The sequence below is a fragment of the Zingiber officinale genome, chromosome 11B (assembly GCF_018446385.1).
Source record: "Zingiber officinale cultivar Zhangliang chromosome 11B, Zo_v1.1, whole genome shotgun sequence".
In the NCBI taxonomy this organism is placed as follows: Eukaryota; Viridiplantae; Streptophyta; class Magnoliopsida; order Zingiberales; family Zingiberaceae; genus Zingiber; species Zingiber officinale.
Genome location: NC_056007.1, coordinates 34,720,242 through 34,738,756, shown reverse-complemented (window position 1 = coordinate 34,738,756; position 18,515 = coordinate 34,720,242). Strand labels below are relative to the sequence as shown.

General features: G+C 34.6%; 1 protein-coding gene across 2 annotated transcripts in view; it reads right to left on the bottom strand.

Annotated features, from left to right (window-relative positions):
• The window catches only part of LOC122034415 (thiamine-repressible mitochondrial transport protein THI74-like), a 68,345-nt gene extending 50,050 nt beyond the window's left edge, over positions 1-18,295 (bottom strand). Inside the window, exons 1-2 of one of the 2 annotated variants that reach the window (XM_042593662.1) lie at positions 18,155-18,295; positions 18,017-18,064 (exon numbers count right to left, since the gene is read on the bottom strand). The gene's annotated coding sequence lies outside the window, so the exon portion shown is untranslated. The remainder of the gene's footprint in view (positions 1-18,016; positions 18,065-18,154) is intronic. The other variant, XM_042593661.1, reaches the window with a different exon arrangement.
• Between the last annotated feature and the right edge of the window lie 220 nt (positions 18,296-18,515).

The following is an 18,515-nucleotide window of genomic DNA, read 5'->3' as shown; positions in this document are numbered from 1 at the left end:
TTTCAAGTAATTTCTTGTCTCAAATAATATTTTTTTTTCTCATCAAATAATTTCTTGTCTCTATTTTTTCTATTTTTAAGGAAATTTCAAAGAAAAATACACTCAATAGAGAACTTACGAGACCAATATATATGACCGGAACGACTTTGATGCCTAACTATAAAATAAAAGTATGTATAATTATAATAAAGTATATATAATTATAATATATTATGTTTTTTTTAAGTTTTAACAAATGTCTAAGGATTTATCATTATCCCTTAACAACGTCCATTGAGACCCGTTGCAAAAAATGGAGTTCCAGCTGATGCCGAGGTTGCAAATTTAATAGTAAACACATTCATTTACAATTATTATATTGTTAAGACATTATCATTTTTAATTACTTATGAAGGATTTATATTTATTAATGTTAATAAACATATAGGGTCAAATGCAAGAAAAGTTATCAGTGTACCTATTGAGGATCAAACACATGAGTTGAGGCAGAAGATTTTCAATAGTTTCATGGGAAATGAAAGGCATGGTTATGTTCGCACTTTGGGTTTAGGTCATAGTCCTTCTGGCATGTGTACTCACCCCTTCCCTTGTTATCCAATGAACATTCAAATGAGTTAATCAAAATGGCTACGGAGAAAACTGTAACAGAGTATATGAAAGTAGTTCTAAATCAAATGAAATCTCAAATAGATGCACTTCAATCAAAGTTTATTTCACATATATAAGGATTGGGTAACCAATCGGTACATTGGTAGTTATTTTCACAAAAAAAAAATTATTTTATTAACAATTTTGGCGATATAGTGTATATATTTTTATATTGTAGATAAATTTATTTTACAAGTACAACAACTTGAAAGGTACAAAGATATTGACAAACACATGAACCATCATTTCTTATTACAAGATGAGAGGTTTGTTTAACTTGGGGATATTTGTGTTGTATTATACATAGTTGCAAGAAAGATGATTATGTGTTAGATGATGAGATTTCTTATTGAAAAGTTTTATTTATTGATTTTTCTTATCAGTATATATTATAAATCATTTTTATCTCTAATAAGAGGTTTTTTTTAATATTCAAGATTCTGATGAAGAAGAATTATAGAAATTATCTCCAGACCACGAGGAATTGTTCTTTGGACTTTCTCTTGTGTAACTTTCATGGGAATAATAATTTTTTTCTTATCAAATTAATGATGGATATGTAGATATTTCTATTATTAGATGAATGTTGACATGAAATCTACATACTAACTTGTAAGTTAAAAAATATTAGAATTTTATATTATGTATATCACTTTTAATTTATAAAGAGAATTTTTCCTTTTGTTTTGAAATGATAATACAATAAATTTGATTTAAATTAATTTGTATAGTAAATATTTTTTTAAGATTATTAATTTTTGTCATAAATGGTGTATCTAACAAATTAAAGCATTAGAGACCAATTTACTATCTTCATTTCTATTTGAGACAGCACAGTACCATCTTAATTTAGTATCTCTAGTTTTTTTTACAGGATAAGATATAATATTTTAGACAAAAAAATAACTATCTTAAATACTTTTGAGACAATTGAACAACCGTCTCATCACTATCTTAAATAGTATTTGAGACGGTACAACTGTCTTAATATTTTTTCAAGACATTTGTATTGGAAACGACTACATTACTGTCTCATCACTGTCTCAAAAATATTTTGAGACACTAAATTTATAATTTAAGACATATTTTGTTGTGTCTCAAAAAGTATTTTTTCTAGTAGTGATTGATCAGTCGACTAGTATTCATGGGCTAGCGAACAGAAACATTGTGTTCGCTCCTAGTCGACTGGTAACCCTAGAACCACAAACCCCGAAATTCCATTCTGGGGTTTGTTGGTTCTCAACGACTGAGACATATATTAGTAAACCCTAACTTACGATTTTACCCCCGAGTACAATCACTTATGCACTCATCTTTATCCACATAATCTTGACCTTGTCTTCTAGACTCCTCCATCAGCCTTGTGTCCCTCGGATGCTTCCTCATCCTTCACGCCTTACCTTCAAAAGCTTCTTTCAGCATTGTCCTTCCTGTCAGGTCTTCCTTTGTCAAGTCACACTTGGACTTATACGGCCAAACCTCAAGCTTGGAATTCATCTGTGCCAAGATCACACTTGGGCTTCCTTTGCATCTGTTAGTTGCTGCACACTCAATAGTGCATATCAAATACAGATGCAAACCCTAACTTAAACTCTTTGCCTAAACATCAAAGTACCGATTGCTCCAACAATCTCCCCATTTTTGATGTTTGGCAACGTTTAAGTTAGGGGAACAAATAATGCAATACATATGTAAATAAATATACAATATACTCATACATATGCAATGGAACATAATCCTTAGCTCCCCCTTCACTTAAACTCCTCCTTGAGGTAGGATTCCTTGCAAAGGTATTTAGACTTCCTACTTAAACCTAAACTTCTCTCCTTTTGCCATACATCAAAAAGAGCAACAATATCCCAATTATTGGACTCTTATACCTCTAATGACTATAATTATCAGGTATTAATCCACATATATCATCCTTTTGGTTATTTTTTATTGCTGAAAATAGTTTCAGACTATCTCAGTTGACTGTCATAATCCCCAATCGACTGTCCTTATTGAATCAATCTCATAGAGTCATTTTGTGTTCGATGAACAGCGTTACCAGTTGACTGATTTCTGATAGCAGCCGACTAGCATCAAAATTTCAACCTAAACTCATTTCTAAACTCATTTTCAAAAATGCACCAGAAATTCTCTAGACCTCCAAAAATTTTCAAATTTTGTAGAGAAGTCTGTTTCACTATTTTCTACTAGAGAAAAATAAAATTAAAAATTAATTCATCACGGATCCAAGATAGATATAAAATTTAAAACTATCTAAACGGTTCAATTGAACTTTGACCTAAAGTCTTAGTTTGACTTCCTCTTGATGTATCTATCCATACTAAATCGTAATGCATCCCTAGTATTAGTTTATATGATATCTATACATTTAAAATCCATTTTCATGCAATATGAATCTCATTTCATATTTTCATACATGAATCTCATCCTAATTGTGTCAAGCAATTAGGTTAGATACTCAAGTTCATCTATAAACTCTTTGGCACATTTTATGACTCATCTAGAATCCCAAGCAAGGTTCATCCGTGGGTCCCAAATTGACTCTTTGAGCTCCCCCTAGAGCTCTTAACCCTAGTCACCTTCCTAGATAACTCATCTATTATGGCTAAGACCACTATGATACACCTCGAGTGACAATTGACCTATAACCATTGTACTCTCTTAACCTTTAACATCTTGTCTTTGGTAAATTTCTCCTTGTAATTAACCTTGGATGATTTATCCTTTGATTTGTTATCCTTTGATAACTTCTCCTTGCCATAGTTATATACAACTCTTGCATACGACTTTTACTTGGCTTTGGTTGACTTTGCAAATGCATTTCCACCAAAGTGCCTCCATTTACCCTTATTTGATGAAGATCGGTATTATAAACCGGATTTATCACCATTAGGTCTTTAACTACCCAATACTAAATCCAAACTCTTAGATCCAACATTAAATCTTTCTAGGGTTTTTTCTAATTCCTCAAGCCTTGACTTTAAAGTTTGATTTTCTAATTCTAACTTTCTAACCCTAGAATCAACACATCATGAACATTCCTAGACCTACCCTTCCTAGACATGTGTCTCCCCTTTTTGAGATTAATGCTTAGATTTTCCACCGCCTTCCTCTCTTTAGACAAAGTGGGTTGTTTTTTTTTTGTTGTTAGATCTAACCTTTAAATTTAATTTCTTAGGGTTATCAACCATATTAACCCTATTCCTATCATGGCATCTAAATTCAAAATTATGCTTGGGTAAATAAACGACATTGTTATTTCTAGCATGCAAATCCCTAGAACTTGAATTAACATTCGAATTAAAATTCAGGTTAGGGTTTACCTTTCTACTTATCATTGGAGTTCCCACACAAGCATCCGTATAGTTTTTTCCACTTCCTCCATTGCTTCATCCGCTCCATCTTCTTGAGTACTCCCTTCCTTGGGTATTTGTGTGGTAGTTGTTGGTGCGGTTAGCACTGACGGTCTAACCTAAGTTTTGATGAATGACAAAATAGGTTAAGTTAGTTTTGTTGTTGATCTAACACTCTGACCGAGTGTGCAGGAAAAGTCCAGACAGGTCGACGGGCTGACCTGATGTCTGGCACGAAGCCCAACTAGGTCGACGGGCCGACCGGATAGCTGGCACGAAGTCCAAACGGGTCGACGGGCTGACCGGACGTTTGACACGAAGTCCAGCTAGGTCGACGGGCTGACCGGATAGCTGGCATGAAGTCCAGACGGAACTCTAAGTCGAGATCTTGACTAGATTCCGATCTTGGAGAGACGGAATCTAATTACTATTTTTTTATCTATAAAACTGTACTAACAATCTGTGTTGCAGGGTATAATTGCCTCGGACTAAAGTTTTTCTTGCAGGAAGGAGTCTGCTGAAAAACTTGGGTCCGGGCGCCCGGGAGGTACCCGGGCGCCCGAAGGCAAATTCTATCATCTTCGCGTCGCCGCCACGTGGAGCCTCCTGATTGAGTCGGCTACGTCATGGTCGAGGCGCCCTGAAGGTTTCAGGTGCCCCGAGCCTCCTATATAAGAGGGTCAAAGGCGGAGCTCTCACAACAACCGACAATCAGATCTTCAATGCTCCTGCGACGCTGCCAAAAACTCACTGACAAGTTTCTTTTCTCTCTGTTTTAATTTTCATAATTGTCGACATTTTGTTTCTAATAATTCCTGTACTTTCGTTGTAATTCTCATTTCGGACTATTAGTGATTGCCCACCGAAAGTACCCTTGTGTGCGGACCTTGGAGTAGGAGTCGACACAGGTTCCGAACCAAGTAAAAATTACTTGTGTCGTCTCTCTTTACTTTACTTTTTTCTGCTGCGTACTCTCATTAATTTTGAATCGATATTCACGCCCCCTCTATCGATTCTTCACGATCCAACAAGTGGTATCAGAGCGGGTACCGCTCTGAATTGGTGCAACCACCAATCGAGCAAGGGGGGTTCTTTTTAAAAGAAAAATAGATATTGTTTGTCTTTAAAATAAAACCTTACGCCTTTCGTTTTTCCCCTCCAAAACTATTTTTGAAAAATACATCGTCATCTCTTCATCATTGCTTAGTATTGACAAAATATTACATTTCCAAAATTTTGAAATAATATTTTTTTAAATATTTTATTATTTTTTTCGAAATTAGTGCAATACTATATTCTTTCTCCAACACTGCTAATCCAAGACCAAGTCTTGGGATTTTGTCTCTGTTTCCTTGTGTGCAAGACCAATGTCTCTTCAAGAAGGACGGAACTCCCACGAACCACCACCATACGATCAAGATTTCAACTACTGGAAGCGATTAATGGAATGCTTCTTAGAAAGCTTAGATTTCGATAATGTGCTAATATTGAGAAAACCTTCTCAAGACTCGGAACTGAACAAAAATGTAAGTAAAATTATTTGTGATGTTTTACCTAACAATGTTTTATGCAGACTAGAAAAGTACAAGAATGCATATAAGCTTTGGACCAGTTGATCAAACTTCACGAGGAGCCGATGGAGCTCGAGGATCAAGTAAAAATCGAATTCAAACTTGAGTCAGATCCAACAGAAAAGCCTACTGAACTAGGGGTTGCACTCAAGATTAGTAATATTTACCAAAATACCCCTGCTAATAGTAGTTTAAAGAATATGCATGTTAATTTGGATATTTCTGAAAATATATGTGAAAATAGTGTAGCTGACAATACTTGCAAAAATACCCCTAAGATATTTTCTGATAAAACAAATCTAATTAATTTAGAAAATTCAGAAAATCTGAAAATAATTAATAATCCTAAAAATTTAAATTTAAACCTAAACAAATCTGAAAATCAAATGATAATGATGATAAGGTCAATATTGATCTAGATAAAATTAATAAATTGTTTAATAATCTAGACAATATCAATCTGGAAAATTCTATCCAAACTCAAGATAATTTAATTAACAAAAAATTAAATTTTAAAGATAAGACTTATCTAATAAATTCAATTAATCATTTCAATATAAAAGACAAAGATAAAATAAAGATAAAATCAAACACTTTGATAAAATCAAAATTTAATCTAACACACTTAAAATTAAATGTTAAAGATAAACTTTTAAAGAAATATAATTCAAACAATTTAATTAATTCAAATTTAAAAATTAATAAAAATTTAAACTTTAAAAATAAGCTATTAAAGAAAGATAATTCAATTAACCTAATAAAATTGAAATTAAATGTAAATTTAAATATTAAATACACTCTTTTAAAGAAAGATAATTTGACAAATTTAATCAATTCAAAATTAAAAACTTAAATTTAAATTACAAATTAAACATCAAAACTTAACTAAAATCAACTCTAATTATACAAAAATCTTAAAAGCAAAGCTAATAATTCAGGGAGAGGCTCCAGAATAGCTGGCACCTCCGAAACTAACCTATCCGAAAGGGTAACCCAAACAAATCTACCCAGCAGGGTAATTAGGACTAGTTAAAAAAGGACAAAGTTTAACTTGACCTATGGTACTGGTGAAGTTTTGGATGATAGTATGTTAGGGAAGCTTAGTCTATACATGTCTAGGAAGATATAGCTTCGACCTGGTGCATTTGGCTAAGTGGAACTAGCCGAAACTACCCCTTACGGATCCTAACCAGTTAGATCAAGGTTTTGTATTAAGTTCAGTGAATAGGACTATTTGGAAAACCTCGAAGGCATGGTTACTCTAATGATGTCCAGGTGACTCACCATAGCCCAGAAATTTATCCAAAGAATGTCTATTTGTTGAGCCCAAAGCTAAAACTGAATCTAACACAAAGTTAAACCAAACCCTATAATTAAATCAAATTCATCTCACAAAAATATAAGATTCACTGATTGAAAATTTAGATCAGGAGAGATGACTAAGGATCAAAATTAAATTTTGAATTAAAATTAAATTTAAATTTAAATTTAAAATTAAATTAAAATTAAAATTCATTTTAAAAATTCTTTTAAAAAATTATTTTAAAAACTTTTAAAACTCATTTTAAAAATGCTTTTAAAAATTATTTTAAAAAAAATCCTTTTAAAAATTATTTTTAAAATCTTTTATCTTAAAAATTAGTTTAAAAAATATATATTTTAATTTAAAAAGCATTTCAAGTAAACGTAAAGTTAGAATAAAATAAAAAAAATAAATTTAAATTACATTAAAATATATTAAACTAAATCTAAATCTTAATGACATTATTAACAAATAATTAAAATTTGATTAACTTATGATTATAAACTTAATAAGTAAATAATTGAAGTACGAACTTCAAAAATTAACTCTAATCTAAATTAGATTTGACCTTACATTAAACAGTTAATTAATACTTAACCATAATTTAGCTCAATAAATCTTAATTTTAACGTTAATCAAAATCTCAATTTCACTATAATTAAATCATAATTTATCATTATTAACGATTGATTCAAATTGAACTTTAACATTGTTTAATAACTTTAATAAATTAATACTAATTCTAAACTTAGCTAATCCTAATAAATTCAGAGGGATTATCAAATTCAGGGGAGAAATAAATTAAGGAAGAGTAATAAATAAATAAAAATATATTAAATTCCGAGGGAGATTCACATCTTTTTATATTTACTAAAAAAAAATCTTTTTATTTCCCTAAATTTTTTTTATTTCTTAGATTTTTTTTAATTTCTCTTTAAAATTTCTTTAGAAAATCCTACCTCAATTTTAAAAAAAAAATAAAAAATAAAAAAATAATCCTACTTTAAATATTTTTAGCAAATGTTTTCAAAATTTTATGTCAGGTTCAGGGGGAGGGTTAATTGTTTTCATATTTATTTTTCCTTTATTAAAAATATTTTAAAATTAATTTTTGAAAAATATTTCCTTAAAGATATTTTAACGTTATTTAACAAATCTGACTTATTGTTGCAAATCTAATTTGATAAACCTTAATTTGAAAAATAACTTTTATAAAAACTAAGTTGTTTTTTTTTAAAAAAAAACTTAGTTTTAAAAATTGGACTTGAAAATTAAATTTTACAAAATAAGTTATGTAAACTAGATTTTACAAACCCAATTTTACAAATTGGATTCTTTTTCTTGGTTTTGAAAATCAGAGTTTACTTGCTTTTGAAAATTTAATTTGAAAGTTGAACTCTATTTTGTTTTGAAAATTACTTAGTTTTTGAAAAACAACCTTAACTCAGTCTTGAAAATTCATTTGTCTGAAAATTAAAGGTTAAAAGATAAAATTCTTTAAGTGAAAAAAAAACTGAATATTTCAAGATGTTTTAAGTTTGCAAGCTGTGATTTTGAAAATTCCTCTTTAAGGTATCTTTGAAAAATTATTTTAGAAATTGAATTTCTCAAAATTAGATTTTCCTATTTTTGAAAATTAGACTTTACTTAGTTTTGAAAATCTGAATTTTGCAAAATGAACTTTATAAATTACTATCAACTTGGTTTCGAAAATCTTACTTTTATAAATTATCTTTGTAAAACTTATGTTTGAAAAATATGTTTCAAAACTTAGCTATTTTACAAAAGTTAAAAGATAAAATTTAATTGTCTATGTTTTGACATTTACACTCCCCCCAATTAATCTGACTTATGGTTTTGTTCTTGTAATTTTTCTGTATTTATGGATTTGATCTATGTTTATATTTGATAAATGTCAAAGGGGGAGGGTTAGGTGGTTAAGTTAGCTAAAACAAATTGAAAATAAAAACTAACTTAAAAACCTGTTAATGCTTGTTTTACTTGCATTTTACCCTAACTTAACCAGGTTGTCATTCCATCAAAAAGGGGGAGATTGTTGGTGCGGTTAACACTAACGGTCTAACCCAAGTTTTGATTAATGACAAAATAGGTTAAGTTAGTTTTGTTGTTGATCTAACACTCTGACCGAGTGTGCAGGAAAAGTCCAAACGGGTCGACGGGCTGACCGGACGTTTGGCACGAAGTCCAGCTAGGTCGACAAGCTGACCGGATAGCTGGCATGAAGTCCAAACGGGTCGAAGGCTGACCGGACATCTGGCAAGTAAGTGGAGGTAAGTCACTCGAGGGAAGTGATTGTGATGACGTGTTCCCGGGAAGGGAACTTAGGCACCGATCCGACTTAGAACCATCTCGGAACTCTAAGTCGAGATCTTGACTAGATTCCGGTTTTGGAGAGACGGAATCTAATTACTATTTTTCTTATCTATAAAACTATGCTAACAATCTATGTTGCAGCGTATAATTGCCTCGAACTAAAGTTTTTCTTGCAGGAAGGAGTCTGCTGGAAAACTTGGGTCCGAGCGCCCGGGAGGTACCCGGGCGCCCGGAGGCAAATTCTATCATCTTCGCGTCGCCGCCACGTGGAGCCTCCTGATTGGGTCGGCTACGTCATGGTCGAGGCGCCCTGAAGGTTCCAGGCGCCAAAGGCGGAGCTCTCACAACAACCAACAATCAGATCTTCAGTGCTCCTGCGACGCTGCCAAAAGCTCACCAACAAGTTTCTTTTTCTCTCTGTTTTAATTTTCATAATTGTCGGCATTTTGTTTCTAATAATTCCTGCACTTTCGTTGTAATTCTCATTTCGGATTATTAGTGATTGCCCACCGAAAATACCCTTGTGTGCGGACTTTGGAGTAAGAGTCGACACAGGCTCCGAACCAAGTAAAAATTACTTGTGTCATCTCTCTTTACTTTACTTTTTCCCGTTGCGTACTCTCGTTAATTTTGAATCGATATTCACCCCCCCTCTATCGACTCTTCACGATCCAACAGTAGTATCCTCGCTCATCACACGTGAAACACACTATGTGCATCTTCTCCTTCTTCCTACAACTCAAATTAGATTCTAAATGAATTGAATTTAGTTTAGGAGTTACCTTTTTTCCTTTTTGAGCGAAGGACACTTATTCTTGTAGTGTCTCATCTCTCCACATTCAAAACATTTGATATGGGTCTTCTCACTCTTCTCGCAAAGGTGGTTGAGGGTTGAACTTCCAAGATCTTTACTATCTCAAATTGCTCTTCTTCTTCCCTCGAAGATATAGATGATTCCACTTTTTCCTCCTCTTCTGATGTTGAACATGTCCCAACATTTGAATGGTACTCTTCTTCCTCTTTCTCGTGGACCAATGAGTTCTTCTCCTTAGGCTCCTCCACTCTTAGATTTGTGTAGGATTTTCATGATAAGCAATTACTTTTTTCCAAAGGTCACATACATTCTTGTACTCACCTACACTAGAAAACACATTAGAAGGCAATAATTTTAATAAGATTTTAGTTACCTACTTATCCGCCTCCGATTGTTGTTTTTTCTCCTCACTCCAATATCTTGGCTAGAGACACTTCCTCTTCTTGTCTGTTGGAGCTTCGAAGGATTCTTCGAAGGCGATCCAATGGTTTATTTGGAACTATGTCTCCAATCGCTTCTTCCAATACTCGAAAACTCCTTGCTCATATAGAGGTGGAATTCAGATGTCCCATCCTAGTGCTCCTTCCGACTCCATTGCGATACCACTTGTTGGTATCGGACAATTTCCAAAAATTGTCGCCTTCTTCTTCTAGTGCTTACTCCTTTCGACGGCTAGTCCTTCAAGAGCGCTCCTAGCTCTGATACGAATTGTTGGGACCTTGATCACTGACTAGAAGGGGGTGAATAGACGGTCACCTACTTCATTCATTTTTCTATACTTGTTAGCACAATAAAAATACACACAACCAAATATAAAAGCTAACCCTAGAGACAAGAAGGAAAAAAACAAAACCTAACATGGTTGTTTACGTGGTTCGAAGATGATGCTCCTACTCCACGGTTGTCCGTAAGGTGGACAATCCCTCATCGATGGATTAGTCCACGAAACTCTGGCTAGCACATTCCTCCTTGTCGATAGAGAAACTTCACCACAAACTCGATCAAGAACTCTTGGATTGCTCTGAGCTTTAGAGACTCTATTAGCGGTTAACCACCTCTAATTTCGTCACCAAATCTAGCCAATCTGAGTTCCATTATATAGAGTTTGGGAGGAAACACCCAAGCTGTATTTCCGCCACCTCGACTGCCATACTTATCGATACCTCTGTGTCATTCGACCATTACAACCTAGCGGCTTGATTCCAATCTACTGCTCACCATGGATCAGTCGACTAGTCTTCATGGACTGAGCGAACAGAAGTATTCTGATAACCCTAGAACCATGAACCCTGGAATTCCATTCCAAGTTTACTGGTTCTCAACCACTGACATATACCAATCAACTGGTAAACCTAATTTACAATTTTACCCCCGAGTACAATCACTCATACACTCGTCCTCGCCCGCACAACCTTGCCATTGTTTTCTAGCCTCCTCCATCAGTCTTGCATTCCTCGGATGTTTTCCATTCTTCACGTCTTGCCTTCAAGAGTTTCCTTCGACTTTGTCCTTGTTGTCGGGTCTTTCTTTGCCAAGTAACACTTAGACTTACACGGCTAAGTCTCAAGCTTAGACTTGCACCGCCAAGACTCTCATGCTTGGACTTCACCTTTGCCAAGATCACACTTGGACTTTCCTTTGCACCTGTCACCCACACACTCAATAGCGCATAGCAAATAAAGATGCAAATTCTAACTTCAACCCTTTGCCCAAACATCCAAACCTAAGGGTACACCAATTGCTCCAACATTATTTTCATATCAGCATTAGGCACCAAAAAGGACTTTAAAAGAAGCCTTGACGTCTCTATTTAGACACTTGTGTTAATCTTAAACTTCTGCTAAACCAAATATGACTATTGGAAACCATAATATCACTTCACTCTCTAATTCATATCATATTTTCACACTTTATTGAACTTATCAAATACATATTTGACTTAAATTGTGTTGTTAAACCATCAAAATATTGAGTTCAAACCTAGTCATAAGGAGGGAACCATTGTCCTATCAATCTCTCTAAAGTTCCCCCTCAATCTTAACTCCCCTCACTCTAGATATCTTACGGAACCGTGCTCTTGATTAAAGCTACTTTGAGATGATGACTTTATTTTCAAATGGAAAAGGATAACTTAAACCTTAAGTGTCTCTCTCTTTTCCTCATACATTAAAAAACAAGTATAAAGAATTAATGATAGTTGTCAAACAAGTAAAAAATAATTAATTCATTTCCAATAGATAAGTGAAACATATTAGCATAATCACAAGAACTAAGAGAGTTGAGATGATAATCAAACAAGAAAATAATGAGCATTTCATTTCCCAAAATCCATGTATTCCCTCCATATATAAAGCATTTAAACATTTTTTTTTTTTGAATGATATGTAATTACGAAAGTCATGTGAAGCATGAAAAAAGTAAGTTAAGCATATCATCATGGTGTATAAATAATAGTTCAACTTTGTGCCCAATGAGCAGTTCAGGAAGAGGAACATGGCAACAATAACGACAATCCTCTAGATTTAATATCGATTATTTCATCCAACTAGTAAACATAGAATAGTAACCACCAGAAACTAGCTAAAGAAGAATAAAATGCCTCTAATCCCGTCGATTCAAAATAACTTGTTCGATAAAGACCAAGCCCTAACATAGGCTTAGAGATAATACAATATCAAAAACAATAAGCGATCTCAAATCTCTATAATACAATATCAAAAATAATAAACGATCTCAAATCTCTCCTAGTAAATACAAAACGACGAGTGATTTAGTGTACCTAGTGGAAGATTAGGCTTCTAAATCAGGAAACAATTGAGCCAACAAGCAAATCACGAGGAACAACAAGAAGGCTTTGAAATCGGTCGCTAGAAGATTTTCTTGCAACAAAAGCAACCTGCCCCTTTTTGTAATCTAGGTATCTAAGCCCGCTTCATTCCAACTAGTCGCATTTTCCTATTCAAAATTCAATGTGAATGAAAAATATATTAATAAGTTTTTAATGAATAGTGTAAACGTAATGAAATTTTATGTTTAAAATTTTTTTAATCGCTTATTTTAATATTTAATGTAGTGGATATAACAGTACCACAAGGCATGACTCAATCAACGCAACCAATTTGACCGACTTGGGAGGGATTTTGGTCAAGTTAGCTGGCTCCTACCTTATCTCGGGTCGAGTCAGTCAGCTCCCGACCGAGCACCGCCTCAACTCGGGTCAAGTCAATCATCTCCCGATCGAATTCAACCTCAACTTTGGTTGAGCTAGCCACCTCCTTAAAAGACGCAGTCGTGGCCAGCCATCCCAACCAAGCTCAATCTCAACTCAGGTCAAGCTAGCCACCTCCTTAAAGGATACAATCATTAGCAACCACCTCTTTAAAGGATGCAACTATTACGTAGGTTGCCAACTGCCTCAGTCGTTGCCAATCACCTCCTTAAAGGACGCAACAGTTATGCAAGTTGCCAACCGCTTCTTTAAAGAATGCAGTCGTTGCAAGTCGCCTCCTTAAAGGACCCAACCGTTACGCAGGCTACTAGCAACCGACTTAAGGGACGCAGTCGTTACATGAACTCAGCAAACCCAAGGGGAGCAACCATTACAGAGTTAGTAGCAAGCCCAAGGGGCGCGGCCATTTCAACAAGTAGTTAGAAAAACCCAAGGGGCATAACCGTTACAACATGAAGTCAATTGTCCCAAGGGACATAGTAGTTATGTAAGCCACCTATAAGAGTAGGTCACCTCTTAAATAAGGTAATGGTGGCTATATAAAGGCGAGACATTAACTCTTTATTATTTCTTTTCTCTTGATTCCTTTTCGAATCTAACTCGGATCTCTACCAGCCTTCACCAACCTTCCTCTTTCGCCCCTATCCTCGGTCGGAGGAGATGCGGAGTACGAGGCTAATGTTGCAATCAGCCTCCAAGGTTTCAATATTTGATAATATACTTGTGTCTGATCAAATATTGACCGAGGGTTGATCCAAACAAGATCAAATGTTTGGAAGTGAGTTAAGCGAGAAGTGTAATCAGGTCAAGGTTGATCGGATGACTAGTAAAGAGAAGTATAATCAGGTCAAAATTGACCAAATGACTAGCAAAAGGAAAATCTAGTTAGGTAAAGATTGATCGGATGGCTAGCAAGGGTAAAGTCTAAGTAGATCAAGATTAACAAGGTCAAAGATGATCGAATGTCTAGTAAGAGACAAGACCAAGTCGGTCAAGGTGACAGGATGCTTAGCAAAGAGAAAATTCTAAGGCAGTAAACCTTAGGTAAAGAAAAACCCTAGGAGAGTGAACTCTAAGTAGAAGTCTTGGAGGAGTGAACTCCAAGCAAGAGATAAGCTATAGGTCAGGTAGACTACACGGCTTTGTGTGTTTGCTGCTTGTGTTTTTATGCTTGTCTCACAAGAACCTAGTGTTGGAAGCAAGACGGCGAGGAGACGAACGCAATCGAACGCAGCTAGACCAAGTCCTAAGTAAATCGAACTTGACTTGGGTCAAACTAGACTCAAACAAATTTGATCAACCAGACAATGTCAGGTTCGAGCGACTAGAAGGCCAATGTGAGTGTTCGAAAAACCAATCTAATCGACCCGTTAGATTCAATTGACCAGGTTTGGGTCCGAACTAGATGCAATGACTAGGTTTAAAACCTTCTTTTCTTTTTATGAAACAAAACAGAGTCACAATGGAAATATTAAAACAAAAAACTTAACTCGATAACTTGGTTCACAGTCCAACTAGTGCTACTCCAAGGCCTACACGATCCCTTGGATCATTTTCGAATAGGAAATTTGATGTGCGTATTTCATGCATAGTTTTTAGTATTATTTTGCATGATTTTGTTTCATCACATAAGCATATCTCCATTACCTTATATAAGGGTAAAGAGGTGGCCTCTTCTTATAGGTGGCTTATATAACTACTGTATGATTTCATGTTGTAACAGCCACATCCCTTAAATTTACTAACTACCTGTTGTAACGACCACATCTCTTGAGTTTGTTGACTTCCTACTGTAACGGCCGTGTCCCTTGGATTTGTTGACTTCTTGCTGTAACGGTCTCGTCCCTAAAGGAGGTGGCCAGTAGCCTGCGTAAGGGTTGTGTCCTTTAAGGAAACGACCGGCAATGAGTGTGTTCTTCAAAGAGGCGGCTAGCAGCCTGCATAATGGTTGCATCGTTTAAGAAGGTGGTTGGCCGCCACCGTTACGTGGAATCCTTTAAGGAGGTGGTTAGCCGCCACCGTTACAGTGGAATCCTTCAAGGAGGCGGCTAACGACTGTGTCCTTTAAGAAGGCGACTAGCTCGACCCGAGTTGAGATTGAGCTCAATCAGGAGGTAGCTTGCCAACGACGGCATCTTTTAAGGAGGTGGCTAGTTCAACCCAAGTTGAGCTTGAGCTCGACCGGGAGACAGCTGACTCAACCCAAGTTGAGGTGGAGCTTGGCTGGGAGGCGGCTGACTTGATTTGAGATGAGATAACAGTCGGCTAACTTGGCTTAAATCCCTCCCAAGTCAGTAGAGTTGACTTGACCGAGTCATGGTCGATGCCATGTGGTACCGTTATCTTCTCCACATCAAACATAAAAATAAAAAAAGGACAGCCCCCACCATGCGGGGTCCTGGGGAAGGATCCATTATATGCAGCCTTAGCCTGCTTTTGCAAGAGGCTGTTTCCAGGATTTGAACCCGTAACCTATTAGTCACAAAACAATAACTTTACCATTACGTCAAGGCTCCAGCGATTAAAAAATTTAAAACATAAAATTTCATTACATTTACAATATTCATCGAAAGTTTATTAATATATTTTTCATTCACATTAGATTTTATGAATCGGAAAATGGGACTAGTTAGACCAAAGGAAGATTTTTAAAAAAAAAAGACGGATTGCTCCTGTTTACAAAAAAAATCTTCCAACAACATAATCAAAGCCTTCTTGTTGTTCCTCATGATCTATTGATTGGCTCAATTGTTTTCGGTTTCAGGAGCTTGATCTTCTGCCAGATACGCTAAATCACTCGTTGTTCTGTATTTGCAAGGAGAAATTTGAGATCACTTGTTGTTTTTGTTGTATTATATCTAAGCCCATGTTAGGGCCTCATCTTTCTATCGCACAAGTATTTCTGAATCAACGAGATTAGAGGCTTTATTCTTCTTTAGCTGGTTTTTAGTGGTTTATATTCTATGTTTATTAGTTGGATGAAATAATTGATATTAAATCTAGAGGTTCATCGTTTATTATTGCGAATTGGAGAGATTTTATTAGTTCTCTTAGTTCATTTGTGAAAGTTTTTTCTTTAGATTTTTGTACAAAGCACCCATGTTCCTATTCCCTAACTGCTCACCCACCTGGCACAAAGTTGTAGTATTATTTATACACCATGGTGATATGTTTAACTTACTTTTTTTCCAGCTTCACAAGGCTTTCATAATTACATATCATTCAAAAGAAAAAAAATGTTTAAATGTGAAAAAATCAATTCTATTATTATATATCTTGAAAGCCTTGTTTAAAATGCATCAAAAATTATCCAATTAGTAGAACTAATGCTTAAAGGTCTCAAAAACATAAGCAACAACATGCAATCCATTGCATAACACAGATGTGGGGGCCTATGTAATGTGTATTAAAATATGCATTGATATCTAACATCTTTATCATATGCAAAACAAGTATTAAAGGGCAGCATAAGATTTTTAAATCAATTTTTTCCCGGGCAAATTGTTTAAAATAATACCAAATAGGATGTTTTGATTGCAAATGTAGACCAAATATGCTATATGAAATTAAATGCAATGCCTATGTGGTCCCTGTCAAAATCCACTAAGAGACCATATTTAGGAACTAAGTGAGTGCTTTTAAAAAATAAATTCACTGCTTCCAATCAGCACACAACATGCATCTTTTTTTCTAATTTAGTCAAAGTATTTGTTATAGTTTAACTTATTGTTTTAAAATTTTAATTTAATTGGTAATAGAACTACTATATGCTTGTATTTAAAGGCAAAAAAGTAAATGGGAAGAGGATTCTAGAAGTATAACTCATCCAAGTTGATCGCACTATAAAGTGTGCTAAGTGTCAACACAATGGAACTGATAAACTGTACTATTCCAACAAAAGACTACGAGTTCGGAAGAGAAAAATCCTTTATTCCTTGTTTGAAAGACAAAATGAACTATTATTGAATCTCACATCTAGAGTAATGCATACAATTGATTCTCAAGAACTGACAATTAGGGTCTTTGATTCTGTTTGATAGTGAATGGAAGGACATGCACCATACTAATAAACCAATTAACCAAAACAAGCCTTGTGAAATAAATAAACAAGGACCAAAACATCAAATAGAGGTTGATATTTTTTGCTGAATATCCAAACAGTCTCAGTTCACTATTTATCCGAATCCATTAGGCACTAAACAAGCCAAAGTAGCAAATTCAGATAATAATTCTAAAGAATATGTACCAAGCAACTGAACAACTTATGATTCATAAACCAATAACCAGTAATATCATATTTAGGTGCCACAAAATTAAATACAGGAACAAGGAGGTTTTCGTTTTCAGTGGAACATAGGGATATCACAAAGGGCAAAAAGGTATTTGCAGCAGTAGCTACAACTTTACTAGTTCTTACACTAGCTACAACTTGATCAAGTGTCCAATCAAACCAATGGGACAAGCATATGATCCTTGACAATGAGGTGACGATCATACAAATAATAAAATTGTAACTAGTGAGCAGTTCAGGAAGAGGAACATGGTGTATCATACAGAAATCAAAATAAAACACAGTGAAAGATGAAACAAGAGAAAGAAATTTTCAACTAATAAAATCTCTTCTCCATTTAGCAACAAAAACTGACGAACCCCATATTGAATATCGGTTATTTCATCCAACAGGTAAATATAGAATAGTAACCACAATTATAAAACAAAAACCACCAGAAAGCAGGGAGAACAGGATAAAACCTCTAATTCCGTCGATTCAGAAAGATTGTAGGATAGAAACACGAAACCCTAACATGATCTTAAAGATCAGAAAATATCAAAACAAGCAATCTCAAAATCTCTCCTTACAGATACGTAATGACGAGAGATCGAGTGTACCTGGCAGAGGATTAGGGTTCGGAACCCGGAAACGATTGAGCTGATCACGATGAACAATAAAAAAGGGAAATCAATCGCTGGAAGCTTACTCGCGACGGGAGTAATCGTATGCAGGTAAAGGCGTAATCATAACCCTTACCATTACTTAAGGCTAGTGTAATCTGTCCCTTGTAATTTTAATTTTAAATTTGTAATATAATATAATTTGGATTATATTTTTAAGTTTGTAGTATAATATAATTTGGATTATAAAATATAGTGAAATTTTATAATCTGAATTACAAAGTAAATATTATGTAATTCGATTACATTACGAGTTCATCATTTAATCAAAATTTAAATGATAAATATATCCCTAGTC